Here is a 765-nt window from a genome sequence, read left to right on the forward strand (position 1 = left end):
ACAATTGAAGTGCTATGGCCCTAATGTATTTCTAAAGGGTGCTGAAACAGAGAATTCTGATTGGAAGTTAGTAATCTTTTCTGAATCTTTACTTACTGATTTACCGATTTGCATAGTGCTTTTTACATAGACAAATGTCGCAAAGTGCTTCACAACAAGAATAATACAAAACATTATGAACAATAAATACAATACAAACAATATTAACTTAGAAAAAGCATGATGTAAGATGTAACAACCTGGCTCAGCTCTGCTATGTTCTGACTGAATATGCCTCTTGGTTATGCCAACAGGCCTTGAGCAGTGTGTGTGGGTGAGGGTCACACTGGCAGATGGGATCAATGGAGGACACACTCCACTAAAGCCACAGTTTTTTATGGGGGCTAAGCTGTCACTCCTAACCCCAGGATCTCCAGTATTGGTTATTGATCATAAGGATTATGTGCATCAGTAAAACAAAAGGACGTACACAGGGGCATCTGCCCCGCAGAGGACACACGCCACCCCTGACTCTAGTCACAGGTCCCATCTGGGAGGAATCTCACACAGATCATGATGTTGGGATCAAATCAAATCCAATTTTATTTGTCATGTACATCGCATACAGCCGTAATTGATGTAGTGAAAGGCTTTGGAATCTTGCTCCTCGATCAACAACAGTCAACAATAATCAACAAATCAACAGTACAATATAATATAGGATAATAAAACAGTGACAGTAGTAGTGCATAAGGGTGTATTGTAAGTAGCAGCAGTAATGACTAT

The sequence above is a fragment of the Argentina silus genome (assembly GCF_951799395.1).
Source record: "Argentina silus genome assembly, chromosome: 13".
NCBI lineage: Eukaryota > Metazoa > Chordata > Actinopteri > Argentiniformes > Argentinidae > Argentina > Argentina silus.